The sequence below is a fragment of the Scyliorhinus canicula genome, chromosome 1 (genome assembly GCF_902713615.1).
Source record: "Scyliorhinus canicula chromosome 1, sScyCan1.1, whole genome shotgun sequence".
NCBI lineage: Eukaryota > Metazoa > Chordata > Chondrichthyes > Carcharhiniformes > Scyliorhinidae > Scyliorhinus > Scyliorhinus canicula.
Genome location: NC_052146.1, coordinates 109,509,550 through 109,517,295, shown reverse-complemented (window position 1 = coordinate 109,517,295; position 7,746 = coordinate 109,509,550). Strand labels below are relative to the sequence as shown.

The window sequence follows — 7,746 nt, the reverse complement described above, 5'->3', positions numbered from 1 at the left end:
ATCTAAAAGGAAACTGGCAAGGGACATCAAAATCAATAAGAAGAATTTTTTTAGTTATATAAAGGGAAAACAGATCTGAAAGCAGATTTCATTCATTCATGAAGAGCAATGTAGGCCCACTAAAAGCTGAAAATCGAGATATTGTCAGTGATAATGGGGAAATGGCAGACATGTTAAACAATTACTTTGCCTCAGTGTTTACAGTGGAGTCTTGAGTGCTGTAAGTCCTGAAAAAGTTAAGTTGATAGAGGGCAAGGACTTAATGCAATTTGTGTAAGCGCAGCACAAGTAACTAGGAAATTAATGGAACTAAAGAGTGACAAATCTCCAGGACCACATTGTAGGTGCCCTAACTGTAATTTTCCACAGTTCCCTAGGTTCAGGAGTAGTTCCTCTGGATTGGAAAATTGCAAGTCACTCCACTTTTGAAGAGGTTACTAAGGTAGTGGATAGGATAATGTCTGGATGTCATTTATATGGACTTCCAGAAGGCATTTGATAAAGTCCCACACGAGTGACTGTTAACTAAGATGGAAGCCCATGGAGTTGAGGGCAAATTATTGACATGATTAGTTGATATGATTAGGAAATTGGTTGAGTGGCAGGTCATAATGGGCAAGTAGTCTAATTGTTAGGAGGTGCCTAGTGGTGTACCACAGGGATCTGTGGGTGCCCTCAGTTATTCACACTATTCATTAATGACTTGGATGCTGACATAGAAAGTCGTGTGCCTAAATGTGTGGATGATACAAAGTTAGCTGGCATTGTAGACAGTCTAGATAATGGCATAAAATAGCAAGGAGATATTGACAGACTAGGTGAATGGGCAAGATTGTGTCAGATATAATTTAATGTAAGCTAGTTTGAGGTTATCCATTTTGGACCAAAAATGGATGGAGGGATGCAGTTCCTAAATGGAAAGAGGTTAGGTACAGTGGATGTCCAAAGAGACTTGTTTTTGGGGGGGTTCATGTGCCTAAGTCCTTAACATGTCAGGAACAAGTGCAGAAAGGGGGTTTGGGGGGGGGGGGGGGGGTCCAGATACATAAGTTATTAATATGCCCGGAACAAGTACAAATAATAATCAAAAAGACTAATGGAATGCTCGACTTTATATCTAGAGGATTGAAATGGGGGTTATGCTGTAGCTATACAAAAACCTTGGTTAGACCCCACTTTGAGTACTGTGAGCAGTTCTGGGCACCACACCATAGGAAGGATATTTTGGCCTTGGAGGGAGTGCACCGTAGGTTTACAAAAATAATACCTGGATTACAGGAGTTGAGTTACAAGGAGAGGTTACTCAAATTAGAACTGTTTTCGCTAGAATTTAGAAGGTTAAGGGGTGATCAAAGTATTCAAGCTATTAACAGGGTAGATAAAGATAAACTATTTCCACTAGTTGGAGATTCGACAACTAGGGGGCATATAATAATCCGTTCAGGAGGGTGTTAGGAAGAACTTCTTCACTCAAAGGGTGGTAGAGGTTTGGAACTCTCCCACAAACAGCAGTTGAAGCTAGAACAGTTAATTTTAAATCTGAGGGCGAGAGAGTTTTGTTAAGCAAAGATATTAAAGGATATGGGCTAAACGTAGGTCTATGGAGTTAGGTCACAGATTAGCCATGATCTCTTTGAATGGGGGGGACAGTCTCGAGGGGCTGAATAGCCTATTCCTGTTCCTAATAGAGGTGGTTATACACACAAAGCAGTTGGTTGTGCATTGAGTCTCCAACTAAACTGGCATCAGTAATGTACTGTTTGAATAGCCAATCCCAAAACTGTTCATGAGAAACTTCCAGCCTTGTCAAATTTTTAATCATACATGCTTTTAGATTATTTAATCAAAAGTTCTCTATTCTCAAACTAAAAGCAAACTACCGTCTTATCTATGTACATTTGCTAGTGTTATATTAGATCTGTATTAAAGGTGAGAAACTGCTGTTTAGCTATCGAGATAAAGGTTCAAATGTAATGGAAAACTAAAATACTAGCATTTCTCATTGATTGCGTTGACTTTGTGAAGTTTAAGATTCAAATTGGAAGGGGAGTAGGGGACTTGGCCAAAGATGCTGTTGAAGTGTATATGAAAGAATCTTGAAGGTGTGGAGAGCTGCAGCAAAAGAGGTGAATAAAGGGGAAGTTCCAGTGTTTAAGGATTATACGAGGACAGGTTCTGCCATTGTTACATACATAGAACATTACAGCGCAGTACAGGCCCTTCGGCCCTCTGTTGCGCTGACCTGTGAAACCACTCTAAAGCCCATCTACACTATTCCCTTATCATCCATATGTTTATCCAATGACCATTTAAATGCCCTTAATGTTGGCGAGTCCACTACTGATGCAGGCAGTGTATTCCATGCCCTAACTACACTCTGAGTAAAGAACCTACTTCTGACATCTGTCCTATATCTATCTCCCCTCAATTTAAAGCCATGTCCCCCTCGTGCTAGACATCACCATCCGAGGAAAAAGGCTCTCACTGTCCACCCTACCTAATCCTCTGATCACGTTGTATGCCTCAATTAAATCACCTCTTAACCTTCTCTAATGAAAACAACCTCCAGTCCCTCAGCCTTCCCTCATAAGATCTTCCCTCCATACCAGGCAACCTCCTGTGCACCCTTTCCAATGCTTCCACATCCTTCCTATAATGCGGCGGCCAGAACTGCACGCAATACTCCGAATGCGAATGCAAACCGTGTGGGGAATTATATAGAATAGTGTTGGAGGAAAAAAGGGTGTAGAAAGGCATTGCAGGGTTTGAGGACGTTGCAAACATAAGTGGAGGAATAGTGGTAGAAAGATTCAAGGCAAGAATGACCATGTTGAAGTTGATACGGTGGGGAGCCAGGATATGTTTGACTTTTTGGAGGATTTTGAATGGTACGGAATGCAGGCAGGCAACAATGATGCGGGAGGAATTTTAAACACTGGGGGGGGGGGGGGGGGGGGGGGGGGGGGGGGGGGGGGGGGGGGGGGGGTGCTGCTGTTTAGGACAGTTGATGAGGACATCTGCAATTTTGCACCGATAGATGACTGCCATTCCTTCCTATGTTCAGTAAAATATATACTGTAACGGTGCACAAATGCACAGTCCAAAGATGTGCGGGATAGGTGGATTGGCCATGCTAAATTGTAATTAGTTTCCATAGGTTAGGTAGGGTTTTCAGGGATAGGGTGGGTGGGTGTGCCTGGATAGGGTGCTCTTTTAGAGGGTTGATGCAGACTCAATGGGCCGAATGGCTTTATTCGGCACTGCAGGGATTCTTTGATTGTATGAAATGAGCTTGTCTGTGATGAAGGTAAAGAATAAGTGACTTTGGGCATTAGATAATTAGTAACCTCTCTTTTTATAGATGTGTGCCCAATTGTGTTTGCACTTTAATTTAAAACCACTTCTATTGTACAAGTAAAAATTAATTACAATATTTTAAAGCAATTGATATGCTGAGCAAGAAGACATTCCATCAACTAGAATCTGCCAAACTCTCTACATTTGGAGATTTGCAGATTTGAACATTTTGCTAACCTGGTTAGATAGTACTTGGATTTTAAACTTTTTTCTTACGGTTGGGCTGCAGTTTCATAAATGACTAATATTTCACTCAAGTGCTCCTTGTTCACATGTGATCAACACTCAGTGCTGATCCTACACTCTCGGTGCTGACAAATTGTACAATTGTGGGGTATTACAGCTATGCCTGATCTCACTCAATATGTACTGTCTCTGATTTTCTGACCAGGGATATTGGATAGTGGTCAGAAGTAAACATTTTGGCTCCCACTCCTTCCCAGCTGAATGGTTGAGGCCAATGGTAACCCTCTGCTGCTGTCCAGGCTAAGTTTAGTTGGCTGCATTAATTAGGGACTAAATCTTGTTCTTTCCTAGCCAGTTTTCCCACAAATTGTAGATTTATCAATTGTATAGATATTTCAAGTCTAGACATAATATTTAAATAAGCTAGGATGTAGTCGGCATCCTTTTACGGATGAATTTGAGTTGTATGATCTCTGCAAATAATGTAGACTTCCAAAGTATTGTTTTGCACCCCCTTTGATTTTATTCACTGATTTGTGTCACTAAGTCATTTTATTCCTGGGTGAGAGGTGGGCAGATAACCCACTCTCAAATCTTCTTCAATGCTTCCTTGTATTCACCAGTAGTCTTCAATAGAGGCCTAAAATCCACTGAATTTTAAATTTTGTTTTGAAATAGTAAGTTGGAAGTAACTAACATTGTCTTTATCCCTATCATAATGTCAAACTCTAGACTTAAAATGTTTGTCTCTTTCTGGCTCTCGGGAGGTATAGATCAACTTATTATATTTATTAATTAACATAGACCCTGTACAAGGTTCTTATTTGAGGTGGCACTCCAGGGTCATAGTTTGGAGCATTTATGATCTCTTGTAGGCCATAATTGCACTGTTTATTTTGCTCTTTGGACACGCATATTTTCTGGCTGTTGAACAGGCAAGCTATGAAACAATAGGTTAGGCCACAATTGTTTGGGGGGGCGGGGAAGAGAGGGAAGGGGAAGGGAAGCGTGTGTTCTGCGGACAACCTCCAGTAGCATTGCATTATATAGAATGTACATATTAATGTTGGACTGCCATATATGTCCAACGTCTTAAATATTAAATGTCAGCTTTGGACCTTTTTTTCAAAACTATTTTATGAAGGTTTATTAATATTTTATAAATCTTTATTTTATATATAATTTTAAACAATTTTTAAGAGGGAAAAAAATAACAACAGATAATGTCCGCCCAACCAACAACCAAACCCAGCCAATGTGGCTCACATTTATGGGCAGCACGGTAGCATGGTGGTTAGCATAAATGCTTCACAGCTCCAGGGTCCCAGGTTCGGTTCCCGGCTGGGTCACTGTCTGTGCGGAGTCTGCACGTCCTCCCCGTGTGTGCGTGGGTTTCCTCCGGGTGCTCCGGTTTCCTCCCACAGTCCAAAGATGTGCAGGTTAGGTGGATTGGCCATGATAAATTGCTCTTAGTGTCCTAAAAAGTAAGGTTAAGGGGGGTTGTTTGGGTTACGGGTATAGGGTGGATGCGTGGGTTTGAGTAGGGTGATCATTGTTCGGCACAACATTGAGGGCTGAAGCGCCTGTTCTGTGCTGTACTGTTCTATGTTCTACATTGTTCCAGCCTTCTCTCTTTCCCATTAACTACTTCCCATCTCAACCAACATCATCCTCTCTCTCTCTCTCCCTCTCTCTCTTTTAAACCCCCCCCCCCCCCCCCCCCCCCCCCCCCCCCCCCCCCCCCCCCCCCCCCCCCGGGCCTCTTTCTGTTGACTTCCTCCCTTTGTATCTGCTGACAGCTTAATTTCCTCCCCAAAAGGCAATAAACGGCTGCCACCTCTGGGCAAACCCCAGCATCGATCCCCTCAGGGCGAACTTGATCTTCTGAAGCCTGAGAAATCCGGCCATGTCACTGACCCATACCCCCGATTTTGGGGGTTCTGAGTTCCTCCACGCCAATAAGATCCGTCTCTGGGCTACCAGAGAGGCAAAGGCCAATACCTCAGCCTCTCTCGCCCCCTGGACTCCCAGGTCTTCCAACACACCAAAAACCGCCAACTCTGGACTTGGAACCACCCGTACCTTCAATACTGTGGACATGGCATCGGCAAATCCTTGCCAGAATCCCCTAAGCTTCGGACATGCCAAAAACATGTGGACATGATTTGGGGGCCCTCCAGCACACCGGCCACACCTATCCTCCACCCTTTCAAAGAACCTGCTCATATGGGCCACAGCCATATGCGCCCTGTTGGGCATCTTGAATTGTATCAGGCTAAGCCTGGCACATGACGAGGACGCATTAACTCTACTCAAGGCGTCCTCCCACAATTCCACCTCTATTTCCTTGCTCAACTCTTCCTCCAATTTTCCCTTTACCTCCCCTCCCATTACATGAGTTCTTTATAAATTTCTGAGACTTTCCCCTCCCCCACTCCTGTTTTTGACACTACATTGTCCTGTATCCCTGTGGCGGTAGGTGCGGAAAGGTTGAAACTTGCCTCCGTGCAAAGTCCCTCACCTGCAGGTAGCGGAACCTATTCTCCCCGGGCAGCTCAAACTCCTCCTCCAAGCACGGAAATCTGCCATCAATAAAGAACGGCAGGGGTGCTGTTAACAGTGGCCCTAAACTTGTGCCCCTACATGAGACCTTCTCCACCTGCTCCCACACTGACTCCCCCACTTCCTAACCGTTGCTATGTTCGCCTCTCAGTAGTTACTTCTGAAATTCGGCAGAGCCAGCCCCCCCCCACGACCCTGCTCCAGCAGCACTTTCTTTACCTGCGGGGTTTTACCCGCTCACACAAACCATGAGATCACTGCGTTCATCCTCTTAAAGAAAGCCTTGGGAATAAAAATAGGCAGGCACTGGAATATGAACAAAAGCCTCGTGAGAACCATCATCTTTACCGTCTACACCCTCCCCGCCAGTGAAAGCGGGAGCATATTCCACCTTCTAAAATCCCCCTTCATCTGCTCCATGAGCCAAGCCAAATTCAGCTTGTGTAGCTGCTCCCACCCCTGCGCCACCTGGATACCCAGATACCTAAAGCTCCCTCCCAACGCCTTGAACGGCATCCCCCCAGTAACCTCTCTTGCCCCTCGCCTGAATCGCAAAGACCTCACTTTTACCCATATTCAATTTGTACCCCCGAAAACTGGCCGAGTTCCCATAGGGTCTCCAAAATCTCTCCAATCCGCCCCCAAGCGGGTCAGAAATATAAAAGTAGGCTCCTTCAACAACCCTGCCTCTGGGGCATCAAGAGTACCTCCTGTCCACCTGGCAAATCTCCCTCACTAATCTATCCATCTCCACCCGCTCCACCTTCTCACTGTGTGCCCGAATCGAGATAAATTCCCCTCTTGCCACTGCCTTCAGCACCTCCCATACCGTATCTGCCACAACCTCCCCCGTATCATTTATCTCCACATATCTCAGAATTGCCTCCCTTACCCACACACCTCCTCTGCTAATAATCCTACATCTAACCTCCAGTGTGGGCGTTGACCCCCCCCCTCCTTATTCAGGTAAGTGCACCCAGTGTGGCGCATGATCCGGCACTATCGCCGAGTACTCAAGGTCCACCACCCCCGCCAACAACGTCCTATCCATAACCCCCCCCCCCCCCCCCCCCCCCCCAGTGTTCTCCCCGTGTTTGCGTGGGTTTCGCCCCCACAGCCCAAAGATGTGCAGGTTATGTGGATTGGCCACGCTAAATTGCCCTTTAATTGGAAAAAATTAATTGGCCGCTCTAAATTTATTGTAAAAAAAATTTAAAATCGCCATCCCCTTGTTTTGTAATCTAGCCTTGAATGGAATACCTGTCCTACCCACCCCTTCCTCAGCTTAGTCTGATCCACCACCCTCGGGTGTGTCTCCTGTATTACTGCCATATCCGCCTTTAAGCTTTTCAGATGTGCGAACACGTGGGCCCTCTTGCCTTCCCAAGTGGAGTGCCTCATCTGCCTGGCTCACCCCAAAATCCGTTCCTTATCCAGGGACTGGTGCAGTCGCACCACCAGTGCCCTCGGCGGCTCATTTCCTTGTGGCTTCCTTATAAGCGCCCTGTGCGCCCGGTCCAAGGGCCGAGGAAACATTCCTTCACCCAGCAGCTTCTCGAACATCCGTGCCACATGCACTGACAACTGCACCCTCTCTGCCCTTTGGTAGACCCACGATCCTCAAGTTCTGCCTGTGTGATC

The 7,746-nt window shown here is 45.5% G+C and overlaps 1 protein-coding gene across 1 annotated transcript in view; it reads left to right on the top strand.

Moving 5' to 3' along the window:
• The window catches only part of LOC119966128 (14-3-3 protein beta/alpha-A-like), a 54,807-nt gene that overhangs the window by 1,545 nt on the left and 45,516 nt on the right, over positions 1-7,746 (top strand). The window lies entirely within an intron of this gene.